Raw genomic sequence first — 16,110 nt, 5'->3', positions numbered from 1 at the left:
CGCAGAGTTCAGCTCACAAGCATTTTGCTGCAGCCATGCCTTGTCTCATCCCTTCAGAATGGGTTTTTGTTTGCTACAGGGGTAGTAGTAAGAAGGCAAGGTTAGCGGGAAATTTATGGGTAGGGTTAGGCATCAGGACGGGTTTAACATTACTAAAGGAAAATTAGTATTAGAAAAGATGAAGAAGATTACTTTGGGACAGTTTAGGGCAAAGCTATGTACACACATTGATTCAACTCAGCCAAGGTGGCTGATAAATACCTCCTCGGGCGAGCATTGTGCAGGCACCTAGTGTGCGCACAGTGGCTTCTCAACATCATATAAACACCCAGCATTCCGGATATTTAATGATCAGCCCAATTGCATTGTTCTCACCACTCACACACCCCTCCCCATTATTCACCACCACTTTCAAGCCACTCCATTATGTTGTCCCTTGTGTGTAGCACAAGCCTTAGCTTAAGGCATTAGGAAAGGGTTAATGTTGGAGGAAGGTTGGACATCAGGTTAGAATCAATGGGAGATGTTAAGGGAAACCGGAGGTGAGAGGGATATGGAGGCTGCCATATTTATTTCCCTTGAAACAGTGCAGGTATCCTGGCTGTCCCCCTGATCCAATGTCAGCCATAAAACCCTGCACGATCAGGTGTTCTGACTCAAGTCTGACTGGATTAGCCACTTACTTGTTTCAGGGTTGTGACTTAGGGTACGTACAGACATACGATAACGATCGTTCGTTCTGAACGACGAACGATATTAAAGGAGGTATCGGCCGATGATCATTTGAAGAAAGGCTACTTTGAACATCGTTCGTGTACGAACGATCTTGGAATGAGCGTTGCGTGCGCAACATGATTTATAAACTGATTTCAAACACAAGTGTCAAAAAGAACTGTTTGAGCATGTGCAAAGCTTTGAGAACGAACGATCAACGACCGATCGTTGTACAGACATTACTTTTTGAACGATGGTCGTTGGAAAAGATCTGGCAGAATGGATCGTTCTTTACCAACGACATATCTCGTTGGTCGGTCGTTTTAACGATCGTTTGTGCACTTTTTACGAACGATCGTCGGGCAATGCCGTCGGTAACGATTGTTTTAAACGACTATAGTCGCATGTCTGTACGCACCCTAAGACTACTAATGCCAGGAGATCAAAGGGACTGCCAGGTAAACTTGTATTGTTTAAAAGGAATTAAATATGGCAGCCTCCATATCATGCTCACATCAGGTTCAATTTAAGGTTAACCTTTTTTTGCAAGAGGCATTTTTTCTAGGGATCAGTAATAAGCAGACAAATTATGGGAGACAAACTATGATGGTGGTATCACATTACAAACCATCACATTTTGTTTTGCTGTTTTTTGCTACTGTTCTTTGTGACAGCTTTATGCAGACCTTTTCATAAATTATGAAACGTGGCTGCCTTACTGCAAGGTTTACTGTGTATTACATAAATCAAATAACAACTTGTGTTGGATCATGTGAATTCTTTCATTGACCTCCATGAAATGGCACTTAAGAATATCATCACATTTTCTCAAATGGTCAATCAGTGTAATATATTTTCCCACTGAGAATAAGATTGGCTCGAGCACATAAATCAATATGCATTGCACGGTTACAGCTTTGAATGGAATGAAGACTGTGATTTTTCACTGGAGGTTTACTTTGTAGCTGATCCAGTGCACAGTGACCAGTTCCTATTTCAGTAATTTATATTGATTAATTTGCCTTTATTCTCAAAAGTTTCAACACAGGCAGGCACATCTTTATAAGCGCCTTTGTTTATGATGAACCAGCTAGAGGAATTTGACAGATAAAAATAAATATTCAAATACATATACCGGTATATACATTGTATATGTATAGAGAGAGAGAGAAAGAGAGTGTGCAAGTGAGCATTAACCCAGCTCTAGTGGTAAGTTTTTTATTTGGTATTGCAAAATGTACAAAGGAATTATGATTGGCTCACGCTGTGAGCGATTGCGCTCAATTTGCCAGAGATCAGCAAAGCGACACAGCTGTTTCACCCTATGAGGGTGTTCTCACTGCAGTACTTGGATTTTGAGAAGATCAAAAACATGCTGCCTGTACCATTTTTACAGTGATTTTTCTTAAAGGAATGTGCAGAAACATACATTTCTTTAAAAATTACTCTGAAAATCGTTTTTCAACATCACAATCACTAAGTGTAGCAACTGTGATTGTGTTTTGTAGTGTGAACTAGGCCTCTAGGTTGTTTTCTGCTGAATCTGTAAGCATCCCCTTCACTTCCTGTGCTGAAAGGGGACAGATAGAGTAGTGGTTAAAAATAATTTTGCTGAGTAGAAAAGATTTAGAACCTTGGTCTATTTTTTATTTATTGTTTTTATGGTATTTCACCTCCTGTCCCCTGGAACACATTACAACTGGAGGTTAGAGGGACAAGTGAGGGAAATATTCACTCCATGGACATAGAAGCAGAAATAACTTTTACCCAATATCCACAGTTAAGACCTTTCCACACATAACTGAATTTGTGTGTGATTTGCATTTTTGCGAATTTGCTTTTGCCCCACATCTAATGCAAGTCAATGGCATGACATTTAGGATGCGATTTTTCTGAAGAAAAAAATACAGCAGACATGTTTAATTGTTTCCGCATTTGACACGCAATTAGGGCATCTGTGTAAGGCAATGGAAATACAGAAAAATTGTGTTTTTTACTTAAAAATCACATCCAATTTCAAAGTTAATTAGACACATTCTCATCTCATGTAAATTGACTACATTAGTCTGTATGGGGAAATCATATTAAAAAAAATGCATCAAAAACACAAATAAAAGCAGATTTGGTACCAAAAAACTGCAAACCGCAGAATCGAAAAAGTGAAAAAACGCAGCCAGAATGCACAGGGGTGTAAAAGCTGCCTTAAAGAGACACTGAAGCAAAAAAAATATGATATAATGAATTGGTTGTGTACTATGAATAATTACTAGAAGTTTAGCAGCAAAGAAAATATTCTTATATTTTTATTTTCAGGTATATAGTGTTTTTTCTAACATTGCATCATTCTATAATATGTGCAGATTACACAACACTCAGCATTCAAAATGATTCTTTCAGAGCAGTCTGTGAACTAATGACCTCTCCTCTGGCAGAGAAAAAGTAAATAGTTCAATAACACTTGAGATAATAAAAGTCAGATAACAGCCCTCTCCACGACTTTGAAAGTCACAGAGCTTAATTGCTTTTTTGCATAGAGATAACAACTGGAGTTTCTTAACTCTTCCTGTACTGGAAACAATTAGACTGATGTATCTGATCTTAATGTTTTATTTCTTAGCTGTACTACTCATACAAATCATAATATCATAATTTTTTTTTCGCTTCAGTGTCTCTTTAAAGCGGACCTGAGCTCAGAACTTCCCCTCTGCTTTAAAGGTGCACAACGGCATAAAAACCTTTGGAGAAAAACCTTTATTTGTTACAGCTGATACAAATCCTGCAATAAATCTGCAGTGTGTCTACTTCCTGCTTTCAAGGAAACAGACTTCGGGTTAACATCCTGTGTTTACAAATTAGCAGCTCTGCTGTGATAGAGAAGATTGCTGAGCTGACACAGCTGAAACGATCAAATTACAGATGGGATTAGTCACAGGTGAATGGGAATAAGACAGGCTAAACTCGCTTAATACAGGGTGCATTTCTCTATGTTTTCCTTCTGTCCTGTGCAAGAGTTCAGGTCTACTTTAAAAGAATTCCCTCTTAAGTGTTAAAATTGTTGAAAGCATAGATCAGTAATGTGCTAGTCTTTTTCCAGTTTAAAGCAAACCTGTTATGAGGAAAAGCATGCCACAAGCATTTGTTTGTATTGCAGTGCATATATATGCATTGTAATGCATGCAGCTACTTATTACAATGCATAGAAATGCTTGTGGTGTCCAGAAAAAACACACTTGGACACCACGGGCTCTAATGGAATCAGCCTTAGACCGTGAACCCACTACAAATTGATATCGCTAATCACAATCGCTAGCATTTTGAAAGCGATTTCATGAGCATTTTCTGGCAATTTTGGTAGTGATTTTAAAAAGTGTAAGCGTTTTGCCAGCGATTGTGTAGCAATTAGCGTTTTTAATTCTGATTTGTCCTTTCAATTAATTTTAATTTTTTTTACAGTGTGCAGTAATTAAAAAATGCTAGCAAAATCGCTCTGTGCAGGTTTTGACGAGCAATTACGCCAGCGTTTATATACTTTACATTGTAGAAACGCTAACCGTTAAAAATGCTGCATGTTCTGTATTTGCGATTTTGGTAATCACAATCACTCCAGTTGAATTTGGCCCATCCATTAACATTATCTGAGCGTTTAGGGAAATCGCAAGCTTTTTGATTCGCTTCCTAAATGCTCACAAAATCGCTCTAGCCCTAGGGGTGGGAAACGGGACCAAAAGAATACGTTTTTCCAAAAAAAGGAAGAGCTGGGAGCCATGTATTAAGTTTAACCCTAAAGATCTGGAATTATATGGCTCTGATGAAATTTCTTTGAAATGATTGGACTAGATAGGTCTTGCTGTTTGCTCGCAGTTGATATGTCTATTTCACACAACGAGACAGAAAATGGATTTGTTTTCATGAGGCCATGAATACATTCACTGTGTGACACTTCCAGGAAACTGGACTGCAGGAACTCTTGATAGAGTAGACAAAAGATCTTTTTGATAAGTTACGCACATTTTCAATTTGTTATGGTGTAGTGTAGCTTATACAGGATTAACCAGTTTTTCAGCTAATCAGCAGCGATGTGATCCTTATTTGTTAGTGTAACTTTTTCTTGCTCCGGGAATAAAAGAAATATGATATTGCACTCGCCTATTAACCTACAAAATGACTATTCAGCATTAATTCTTTTTTTTTTTTTTTTGCCAGTGTTCCTACACTCCCCTCCCATGGTCTGCTGCATGTTGCTCTTATGCTGGGTACGCACTATGAGATTTTATGGTCGATTTACTGTCAGATCGATTTTTTCCAACACGTCCGATTTGCTTTCCGATCGATTTCCGAGCATTTTCCGATCGATTTCATATTAAAGTTAGTGGAAATCGATCGGAAAGCAAATCGAACATGTTAGAAATAATCAATCTGATAGTAAATCGACCATAAAATCTCATAGTGTGTACCTAGCATTATTCTTCCCATGATAGCAGTGACAAATCCCACCTCTCTGGGCCCCACGCTGCACAGCATGTGACAGGAGCGACATGCATTAACATCCATGGATTCAATGCCATATGGCTTGTTGTCATGCAGACAGCATTGGATATGAAGATGCAGCTGTATGTCTCCTGTCATATGATGTGTGGAGATCTGTCCCAGCTGGGATGAGGAGAGCAGAAGAGGTGGGCAGCAATCTAGGGGGGGGGGGGGGGTGGACAAGAAGCAACAGGGCCTAGGAGTTGCATCTCGTTGTGTCTCATTTGCTGAAATGGGACACAACGCAACGCATTAAGTGTAAAAGGGCCCTTAGACGGACTCAGAGCTGAACGATAAAAAAAGATTTATACATACCTGTGTCTTCCTCCAGCACCACGCTGCCACCCTCCGCTGTCTACAGCTTCGGGAACCGGGTCCCGTCACTTCCATCAGTCAGCTCCAGTCTAAGCACAAGAAGTGCGCCTCTACGTATCTCTCCAGCAGGAAGCCCTAGGTATGTATACATTTTTTTTTATCGTTCAGCTCTGGTACACTTTAGGGCCCATTTCCTTTGCAGCAGAAATCGGGCCGAATCCGCATAGTTTCCCCACAAGCAAATAGCGCAGGGAAACTCTGCCATAGGGGATAATGCTGCCGCCGTCTGAATCGCTTGCCTAAGCGATTCGGATGACATTGCAGCATTTTTTAGTGCGGGAAGCAGCGAATCCCATAGGGATAGGAGAGGGATAAGGTGTGAACACTGAAGAGTGCATCAAAGCTTTGCTGGGGAGGGCATGATTTGTAGTTACACCCCGCTGGTGTTTATTCAGAGAACGCACCGTCTAAGGGCCCGTTCTCACTAGGGCAATTAGCGGGTGATTCCCGCTAATCGCCGAAGCGCTAGCGTAATATAAACCTAATGTCAGTGATCTCACTGCCGTGATTGCCGCCGATCGCAGTTAACGGCAATCGCATAATGTTACCTGCAGCATTTTGTCGCGATTCTCGAGCGATCGCTGTACAGTGATTAAACAAGCACTGGTCGTGATCGTCGGGAATCACGGGAGTGTACAGTGATTTTACCACGCTAATCGCAGTAAATTCACCCGCGCAAAATGTTTTGCTACTTTGTAGTGTGAATGGGCCCTTAAGCTGGGAGCCTCACAGAACTGTATTATCAGTGCAGCTTCTGGCTATGCAAGCCTCACTTGATGCTCTCTTGTTTTTAAATCTAATAAAGATTCTGATAGCAGAGTTTCTACTGTTTCCACCAGTCTGTATTGCACTGCAGTGCTAAAAATGCTCACCAACACTGATAGGTGGACCTTTGACTCTCAGGGCTAAAGAATGTGCACAGAGTTTTTTTGCATGCTAGATAAATTAAATTAGCCTGGACATTTATCAACTTCACAGAAAAATGTAATATTTACCAAATGACATTTACTGTGTTGTCTCAGAGGCGTTTGACTAGTTTTTGTGTTTGCTTTTCACTACAACGAAAACTGTAATTGTTAAGATGCTTTGAAATAAATCTTCACTCACCAGAATCTAGGCACCTAACTGTCAGTGTTACTGTATGCACAAATAGAATGTAAATCTTGGTCTTTCTTGATTTATTAACCAGAGTTTTTTAGTACATTTTTTTCAGTTGCTTCACTTCTTCTCGTGAAATAGTTGACTCATTTGTTTATAAAGGAGAAACTGGGTAAAGGAAACCTGAGCCAGGAGAAGATGTTGGCTGCCTGTCTTTTCCTTTTTTTAAAAAAGCCATTTGGCTGCTTGCTCCTCCTGGGTCAGTGATTCAGAAGTATTACCAGTGGAGAATCACCATGAATGCCAGATAGAAAAGGTTTAGGCTTTTTTTAGTTCTTTTTAAAGCAATACTGCAGCGAGATAAAAAAAAAACGATCTTATAGATTCTCTCTATCCCCTCACCACAGGACCTCCATTGAAGACTTTTGACCACTGTGGTTGAACTTCCTAGGCAGCCTTCAGAAGTCCTTCCATCCCCGAATACTTCTGGAGAGCAGCAGATCCTTGCAGGCTCACACATACGCAGTATTGATCCTTGGAAACATTCGGAGATATCAGTACTTCTAAAGCCTGCCCAGGAGTCCCGTCCCGTAAGTGTGGAAATTCAATGGGAGACAACGGTAGAATGAGGGTATGCAGACAGGACCAGAAGGGCTCATTGGGCTCCAAAGCCTTCCCTCTCCATAGGTGATTATCTAGCTCATTCTCTCATTTCAGTATGGCTTTAAAAGAGCCTGCTACAGCCCTTTCTAAAGATTCCTTTCAGATCACAAAAGTGTGAACCGCAGGGCTGTGGTATCAGTACCAAGATCATCCAACTCCAGTTTATGAGACCTCTGCTCCTGGTACCCAAAAATTGCTCTGACTCCACAGCCGTGGGTAATCATGAGCTGCATAAGATGAGGACTCCCAAGAATTTACAGCTGCATTTTTTCCCATGAGGCTACAGGAGCATAAGGTTTTTTCGTAAAGAATATTTTTATTAGTCTTTTTACACAGAAAAACATTATACACATTTAAAGAGGAACTCCAGTGAAAATAATGTAGTAAAAAAAGTGCTTCATTTTTTACCATAATTATGTATAAATAATTTAGTCAGTGTTTGCTCATTGTAAAATCTTTCCTCTCCCCGATTTACATTCTGACATTTATTACATGGTGACATTTTACTGTGGGCAGGTTATGTAGCTGCTCCTAGCTGTTTTGGCTGTTAGAGACAGCTGTAAACAGCTATTTCCTGTCTGTGAACATTGCTACATTGTGGCAGTTTGCCCAGAGTACATCGGTCCCAGAGCTTCTTGTGGAAGGGGTTTCAGCACAAAATCAGTCATACAGCGCCCCCTGATGGTCTGTTTGTGAAAAGCATTATATTTCTCATGTAAAAGGGGGTATCAGCTACTTATTGGCATAAAGTTAAATTCCAGGTTGGAGTTTCTCTTTATAAGTTCAAAGAGAAGTGACAGTACCTGGCACCAAATGCAGCAGGGCAGACACACCAGGACTGGGACCAGGACACAGAGCGTGCTCATCCAGAATCCTTGTAATCCAATCGAGTTGAAGAAAAAAGCGGGGCACCACTCCTTTAAAAGTCCCTTTATTCCGGTGGGGGAGACAGCAGGTACATGCAGTGGGGGTATCAAGTGCCTGACAGCTGTTTCGCTGGGTTAAACCAGCTTCTTCAGAGGCAGTATGTCTGGTTTAACCCAGCGAAACAGCTGTCAGGCACTTGATACCCCCACTGCATGTACCTGCTGTCTCCCCCACCGGAATAAAGGGACTTTTAAAGGAGTGGTGCTCCGCTTTTTTCGTCAACTCGATTGGAGTTTCTCTTTAAGCGGCAGACAACAGCACCACAGCATTGCTCACACTCCATATAGCGGTCCGACACCACAGCATGATACAATCCAGGCGAACTAGTGTAAACATACAGCCACAGTCCGGAGTTGCCCCCCCCCCCCCATCATAGCCACCCCCCAGAGATCCACTTCAAGTAGGCTGCTATAACCACAGTGTTAAAAGCTAATCGCTTAGTTTTCGTTTATAAAATGAGATCCAATGCCCCCGAACCATCTTGAACTTTTTTTGCATGTATGCTTCTTATATACATGTTTCAGCCAAACCAGTGGACATATGATATCCAGTCTCTTTTCAGAGGGGGTGTGCCCTAATTACATTTTAAAATAATTGTTTTCCAGGCATAGGCTACTACTGACCCGACAGCCTCCATCCTGGAAGAGGCGAGTGCATCATCATTCAGGTGGCTAAGAAATAGGGCTGCAGGGGTTAAAGGGACAGTCATTCTGATCACTTTTTGTAGCCTGAACCAAGGACTAGTAACGCTGTACCACTGGACATTTTCTGACCACATGAATAAAGTCTGTGCCAGGCTGAGCACCTATTACACAGACCTTCTATCGTGATTGCTCCAACCAACCAACACTCAACAATACAACTGGCATGTTGCTAGAAGAGTTAGGGGTATGCAATCATCTAGCCATTGAAGCAATATTGACACAGAATGTCCCTTAGGTCAGCAGCCCCAGCACCCATTTGCCCACTTTGCTGACACTGTTGTAACGTGTTTCTAGCATCTGTAATACAGTCATGTCCTTGATAGAGCTGTGAATCTTGCTGTAACGTCCATTAAAGTGGTCTGAAAGTCAGCAGTTATATTTTTTTTTATCGAATGTTATGTCAGAGTTTCAGACCACTTTAAAGGACAACTGAAGGGATTTGAAGGCTGCCACATTTATTTCCTTTTAACCAATACCAGCTGCCTGGATATCCTGCTCATCCTATAATACTTTTAACCATAGCCCCTGAAGAAGCATATGCTGATCCAGTGTTTCTGACATTATTGTCAGATCTGAAAAGATTAGTTGCATGCTTGTATCTGGTGTTATTCAGACACTACTGCAGCCAAATAGACCAGTAGGGTGGCAAGGCATCTAGTTTTGTTTAAAAGGAAATAAATATGGCAGCCTCCATATCACTCTCATTACACTTGTCCTTTAATGCTTTGGATGTGTATGGGATGTGCTCCATGTATGGGAGATCAGGGTTCAACTCCTGGCTAGGGTCAGTACCTATTCTGTAAGTAGTCCTTGGGAAAGACTTCCTAACAATTCCTACTGTAAAGGGTGGCCCCTTGAGAGTGCCCTTAGTGGCTGTAGCTCTTGAGAGCTTTGAGTCCAACAGGAGACGAGCGCTGTACAAATATTAGCATTAATATTAGTAATATTACATGCTGCCTGTAAATGCTGTCCATAATGTTGTGCCTTTTCATATTAGTGAGTATCCTTTTAAATAAGTTGTTTTACAACTCCCTTGTGTTTAGCAAATAAGGTCTGAATTTCCTCCAGCAATCCATGTTAATATTCAAAGATAGGTGATTTGGCAAGAAGGCTTATGGTCCCCCACAGAGCCATGCCCAAACTGAGGTCTCCCAAGTACTGTATTCAGCTGTAATGTCGGGGCAGATTCTTCACTGTCAGCACTGCATTTTTAAACTCCTGAAGCAAGAAAAAGTCTTTGGAGCTACATTTCTACTGTAAATAAATGTAAATATTTTGTACTGCCTTCCTCACGTCCCCTTAGCACTGAAACATATCACATTCTTTTGTACTGTGTACACTGTGCTGGTGCCCTGCATGCTATAAAACTGACTTTTATATGAGGTGTAGGTGGAAAAATGACTTCTACTCTACAAAATGTTATGCCTTGGGAGCCAGAGTAGAATATGCAAATGTAAACTTAACTTCACTCTCCCTTGAGATTGGAAACTAGTAACCAAGTGCATAGTATAGTCAAAGTATAGTATAGTCAAAGGTTTATGGCATGTGTTTGAAACAAGACTGAATTGGTAGTATGTTTTATTAATGTGTTTGACAGTAATACACGTATATAGGTATGTTACCAAGGGCCAAGGCGCTCCAATCTGCACAGAATCAGCCAGCCGCATTTCCCCACCAGTGAGTCGCACAGGGAAACACTGTCTATACTTTCAATTGTTTGCTGTCCGAAGTGTAGTGGGATTCTGGAAGGCATGCACAGATTTTTGCATCATACACCCAAATCCCTATAGCCATCCATTGCACAGCTAAGCGATCTGGATTCATGCTGTCATTACTTCAAGTGCCAACATGCTTCCTGCAAGATGCACCCCAGCCAGTGGAAACTTTGGTCAACAGTATCATGTCAGTGAGTTACTTGTAGCTGTTAGGGGAGTTATCAGGATAGTTTCTCAGACAGCTTAGCAAAGCTTTTTCAACCACAATTGTTTCTCTCTTGATGAGCTAGCAGTGTTGCACCTTACTCACTTTCTTAATTCATAGCAGTGACAAAATAGCTCATCATAACTTCTAAGCCAGGGAAGAACGGAGTGGAGGGGCACATTCTCCCTGGGCCACAGGCTTTTTTTTTTATTTTAAAAAGTGCTGTTTAGTGATGCTCGGATACCCCTTTTTATTATTCGAGTTTGGTCGAATTCGAATAGTAAATTATTCGCGTTCGGTCGAATATTCGAATCAAATTTTTTTTACTATTCGATTCGACCTCGGACTTCGAGCTCACTATTCGAGTCGGTATTCGAGCTCATTATTCGAGCTGACTATTCGAATTGGCCTTAAATAGCTTCCAACACTTGTTTTGAGGGTGAATGATGCAAGAAACATCTTTTTTTCCAAGTGACAACAGCAAGTGATTATGTGGGGATGTTCCTTTAAAAAAAAAAAGGTGGAAAGAGAAGTTGTGTCCAAAATGTTGTTCAGTACTGTATATACTTCTTCTTCTTCTTTATCTTCTATATCTTCTTCTTCTTCTTCTATATCTTCTTCTTCTATATCTTCTTCTATATCTTCTTCTTCTTCTATATCGTCTTCTTCTTCTTCTTCTTCATCTTCTTCATCATCATCTTCTTCTTCATCATCATCTTCTTCTTCTTCATCTTCTTCATCTTCTTCTTCTTCATCTTCTTCATCTTCTTCTTCTTCATCTTCTTCATCATCATCTTCTTCTTCTTCATCTTCTTCATCTTCTTCTTCTTCATCTTCTTCATCTTCTTCATCTTCTTCTTCTTCATCTTCTTCATCTTCTTCATCATCTTCTTCTTCATCTTCTTCATCTTCTTCTTCTTCATCTTCTTCTTCTCCTTCTTCTTCTTCTTCTTCTTCTTCTCCTTCTTCTTCTTCTTCTATATCGTCTTCTTCTTCTTCACTTATTTCTCTTTTATATTTTTTTTTTAAAGAAATGCAGCTATTTTTGAACGTAATAAATAGCTGGTTGCGCACGCATGTTGGAAGCGCCATTGTATGTGCTCCCTGGCAGTGGAAACACACAGACAGCAGGAGGTAAATTCAGCAGCAGGAGGAGGAGGATGATTGTGTGGCAGCAGGCAGTCAATGAGGCAGGCAGCGAGACGAGACATAATAGGCTATGGTACCTAGCGGTGGTACCAGGCCGTAAATACACAGCATGAGGTTCCAGACAGCGGTCGTGAAGCCCACATCATGTCCAATACACACCTGGGACAACACAGTTTTCAACCCGGACACCTCTAAAAATAATATCACACAGTATTAATAAAAAGTATATATAATTTTTTGTTTTTTTTAAAGAAATGCAGCTATTTTTGAGCGTAACAAATAGCTGGTGGCGCACGCATGTTGGAAGCGCCATTGTATGTGCTCCCTGGCAGTGGAAACACACAGACAGCAGGAGGTAAATTCAGCAGCAGGAGGAGGAGGATGAGTGTGTGGCAGCAGGCAATCAATGAGGCAGGCAGCGTGACATAATAGCCCTGGTACCTAGCGGTGATACCAGGGCTGTAAATAAACACAGCAGGAGGTCCCAGACAGCGGTCGTGCAGCCCACATCGTGCCCAATACACAACTGGGACAACACAGTTTTCAACCCGGGCACCTCAGAAAAATTAAACCTTTTTTTTTTTTTTTTTATGGTTTATTTGTTTTGTTTTTACAACAAATTACACAGACAGATATAGCTATTGTTTGACGTAATAGCTGGTGGCAGAGTGGCAGCAGAAGGTAATTCTGTGTACCCTGGCAGTGGGAAACACAGACAGACAGCAGCAGCAGCAGGAGGAATGGAGGAGTAATGTGAGCAACTATTGTTTGACGTAATAGCTGGTGGCAGAGTGGCAGCAGAAGGAAATTCTGTCTGTGTACCCTGGCATTGGGAAACACAGACATACAGCAGCAGCAGCAGGAGGAATGGAGGAGTAGTGTGAGTGTGGCAGCAGGCCAGGCAGGCAGCGTGACATAATAGCCCTGGTACATAGCGGTGATACCAGGGCTGTAAATAAACACAGCAGGAGGTCCCAGACAGCGGTCGTGCAGCTCACATCGTGTCCAATACACAAATGGGACAACACAGTTTTCAACCCGGGCACCTCAGAAAAATTAAACCTTTTTTTTTTTTTTATGGTTTATTTGTTTTGTTTTTACAACAAATTACACAGACAGATATAGCTATTGTTTGACGTAATAGCTGGTGGCAGAGTGGCAGCAGAAGGTAATTCTGTGTACCCTGGCAGTGGGAAACACAGACAGACAGCAGCAGCAGCAGGAGGAATGGAGGAGTAATGTGAGCAACTATTGTTTGACGTAATAGCTGGTGGCAGAGTGGCAGCAGAAGGAAATTCTGTGTACCCTGGCAGTGGGAAACACAGACATACAGCAGCAGCAGCAGGAGGAATGGAGGAGTAGTGTGAGTGTGGCAGCAGGCCAGGCAGGCAGCGTGACATAATAGCCCTGGTACCTAGCGGTGATACCAGGGCTGTAAATAAACACAGCAGGAGGTCCCAGACAGCGGTCGTGCAGCCCACATCATGTCCAATACACAACTGGGACAACACAGTTTTCAACCCGGGCACCTCAGAAAAATTAAACCCTTTTTTTTTATGGTTTATTTGTTTTGTTTTTACAACAAATTACACAGACAGATATAGCTATTGTTTGACGTAATAGCTGGTGGCAGAGTGGCAGCAGAAGGTAATTCTGTGTACGCTGGCAGTGGGAAACACAGACAGACAGCAGCAGCAGCAGGAGGAATGGAGGAGTAATGTGAGCAACTATTGTTTGACGTAATAGCTGGTGGCAGAGTGGCAGCAGAAGGTAATTCTGTGTACCCTGGCAGTGGGAAACACAGACAGACAGCAGCAGCAGCAGGAGGAATGGAGGAGTAATGTGAGCAACTATTGTTTGACGTAATAGCTGGTGGCAGAGTGGCAGCAGAAGGAAATTCTGTCTGTGTACCCTGGCATTGGGAAACACAGACATACAGCAGCAGCAGCAGGAGGAATGGAGGAGTAGTGTGAGTGTGGCAGCAGGCCAGGCAGGCAGCGTGACATAATAGCCCTGGTACATAGCGGTGATACCAGGGCTGTAAATAAACACAGCACGAGGTCCCAGACAGCGGTCGTGCAGCTCACATCGTGTCCAATACACAAATGGGACAACACAGTTTTCAACCCGGGCACCTCAGAAAAATTAAACCTTTTTTTTTTTTTATGGTTTATTTGTTTTGTTTTTACAACAAATTACACAGACAGATATAGCTATTGTTTGACGTAATAGCTGGTGGCAGAGTGGCAGCAGAAGGTAATTCTGTGTACCCTGGCAGTGGGAAACACAGACAGACAGCAGCAGCAGCAGGAGGAATGGAGGAGTAATGTGAGCAACTATTGTTTGACGTAATAGCTGGTGGCAGAGTGGCAGCAGAAGGAAATTCTGTGTACCCTGGCAGTGGGAAACACAGACATACAGCAGCAGCAGCAGGAGGAATGGAGGAGTAGTGTGAGTGTGGCAGCAGGCCAGGCAGGCAGCGTGACATAATAGCCCTGGTACCTAGCGGTGATACCAGGGCTGTAAATAAACACAGCAGGAGGTCCCAGACAGCGGTCGTGCAGCCCACATCATGTCCAATACACAACTGGGACAACACAGTTTTCAACCCGGGCACCTCAGAAAAATTAAACCCTTTTTTTTTTTTTATGGTTTATTTGTTTTGTTTTTACAACAAATTACACAGACAGATATAGCTATTGTTTGACGTAATAGCTGGTGGCAGAGTGGCAGCAGAAGGTAATTCTGTGTACGCTGGCAGTGGGAAACACAGACAGACAGCAGCAGCAGCAGGAGGAATGGAGGAGTAATGTGAGCAACTATTGTTTGACGTAATAGCTGGTGGCAGAGTGGCAGCAGAAGGAAATTCTGTGTACCCTGGCAGTGGGAAACACAGACATACAGCAGCAGCAGCAGGAGGAATGGAGAAGTAGTGTGAGTGTGGCAGCAGGCCAGGCAGGCAGCGTGACATAATAGCCCTGGTACCTAGCGGTGATACCAGGGCTGTAAATAAACACAGCAGGAGGTCCCAGACAGCGGTCGCGCAGCCCACATCGTGTCCAATACACAACTGGGACAACACAGTTTTCAACCCGGGCACCTCAGAAATATTAAACCTTTTTTTTTTATGGTTTATTTGTTTTGTTTTTTTACAGAAAATTAGACAGATATAGCTATTGTTTGACGTAATAGCTGGTGGCAGAGTGGCAGCAGAAGGTAAATCTGTGTGCCCTGGCAGTGGGAAACACAGACAGACAGCAGAAGGGCAGTACACAGCAGCCCACTGTAGGTGTAAAATGTGTGGCTGCAGGCGACGTAATAGTCAAAGTGAACCAGGCTGGCTTAGTGAGCAGGAGCCAGGAGGTGGTAAAGGGTGGTAAGGCACATTAACGATGGTTCTTCCGGTAGCCAGTTCATGTCCCCCTCTCGCCGACAACAGGGGCCAGGAACTCGCCTTCCACCCACGCCTGGTTCATCTTGAGAAACGTCAGTCTGTCCACAGACTTGTGAGACAGACGTGAGCGTTTCTCGGTGACCACACCACCAGCTGCACTGAAGCAGCGCTCGGACAGCACGCTGGAAGGGGGACAGGACAGCACTTCCAGGGCGTACTGCGCCAGCTCGCTCCAGATCTCCAGGCGCTTGACCCAATACTCCATGGGATCAACAGGGGCATCGCTGTCAAGCCCGCTGTAGGACCCCATGTAGTCAGCCACCATTCGGGTCAGGCGCTGGCTGTGACCGGAGGAGGATGCTGCTGCATGCACCTCCTCTCTAGTCACTGCTGCCGGAGCCTCTACAGTCCTGTAGAGCTCGTTGCTGAGAGACAGCAGGTCTGTGGGGCGCTTGCTGCTGGATGCAGGCACCTGCTGCTGCCTCTGTGCTGGCTGGACAGTGGGGGTGGAAGGCTGGGGGAAGGCTTCCTCCAAGCGCTCAACAAGGGCCTGCTGCAAGCTCCTTATTTGTTGCGCTGGGTCTCCTCCTGCAGGCGGCAGGAACTGGCTCAACTTCCCCTTGAGGCGTGGGTCCAACA

General features: G+C 43.0%; 1 protein-coding gene across 3 annotated transcripts in view; it reads left to right on the top strand.

Annotated features, from left to right (window-relative positions):
• Positions 1–16,110, top strand: part of FHL3 (four and a half LIM domains 3) — a 90,788-nt gene that overhangs the window by 15,187 nt on the left and 59,491 nt on the right. Inside the window, exon 2 of one of the 3 annotated variants that reach the window (XM_068269036.1) lies at positions 5,573–5,695. The exons of the other annotated variants lie outside the window; for them this stretch is intronic. The gene's annotated coding sequence lies outside the window, so the exon portion shown is untranslated. The remainder of the gene's footprint in view (positions 1–5,572; positions 5,696–16,110) is intronic. 3 annotated transcript variants of the gene reach the window in all.

The sequence above is a fragment of the Hyperolius riggenbachi genome, chromosome 2 (assembly GCF_040937935.1).
Source record: "Hyperolius riggenbachi isolate aHypRig1 chromosome 2, aHypRig1.pri, whole genome shotgun sequence".
In the NCBI taxonomy this organism is placed as follows: domain Eukaryota; kingdom Metazoa; phylum Chordata; class Amphibia; order Anura; family Hyperoliidae; genus Hyperolius; species Hyperolius riggenbachi.
The sequence above is the reverse complement of the archived record's forward strand: the minus strand, read 5'-3'. Positions and strand labels throughout refer to the sequence as shown.